This window comes from Rhineura floridana, chromosome 1 (genome assembly GCF_030035675.1).
Source record: "Rhineura floridana isolate rRhiFlo1 chromosome 1, rRhiFlo1.hap2, whole genome shotgun sequence".
Classification (NCBI taxonomy): domain Eukaryota; kingdom Metazoa; phylum Chordata; class Lepidosauria; order Squamata; family Rhineuridae; genus Rhineura; species Rhineura floridana.
In genome coordinates this window covers 84,144,389-84,145,226 of record NC_084480.1, presented here as the reverse complement: position 1 = coordinate 84,145,226, position 838 = coordinate 84,144,389, and positions in this window count along the sequence as shown.

Here is an 838-nt window from a genome sequence, read left to right as displayed (position 1 = left end):
GGGTCTTCCATGATGCCTGGTGGGGGAGGGGGAGCAGGAGAGTAGTCAATAAGACAGACATCCTGGCATTGGTAATCTAATTAGCAAGGTATGTGTGGGGTTGTTGCACACTTCCAGGCCCAGTTTCATTTTGAGTATGGAGGTGGAACCTGTGTAGATGTGATTGATCAAAGGGAGAAGAAATTTTGAGTTAAGCAAAGCTCTGCTTTTATAAAACCTAAGAAACATACAGATACTTTGAATGTCTGAGTGCCTGCACCAGTGGAATACTGGAGGAACTTGTAAAACTTGCTGCAAGAGTATTTAGAACTGAGCATGTGGTGTGAAAGACTCATTTTCCTAACATTTTGGCTTCTTGTTTTTCCCCACCCACCACATCTCTGAAATATATTGTATATGTAATGGTTAACCATACTAAAAAATGTAAATAAGTTTATTTCGGTCAATGACCAGCAAAGGTTAACCATACTGCTGCCCTGACTTACTTTATGTTTGTTGCTATTTTGTGTTTTTATTATGTTTTTATATTGATTGTGTATTTTTATTGTTTTTATTATGTTTGTAAGCTGTGCTGAGCTCTGTTTTTAACAGCAGAAGGGCAGGATATAAATCCTGTTAATCAATCAATAAATACTCCATAGTGTTGGAAACTAGAGTCTAGGCATTTAAGGCTGAAAATGTTGCTTTTAAAAAAAAGATTTCTCACATCTTTCCCCAGTTTTTGGTGGTAATTCCTAGGCACAAAAACAAAACAACTGGACAATCCAAATATCAATATGCAAATACTATGCATAATATGCAAATAATATGCAAATAATTTACATAATATGCAAATAAT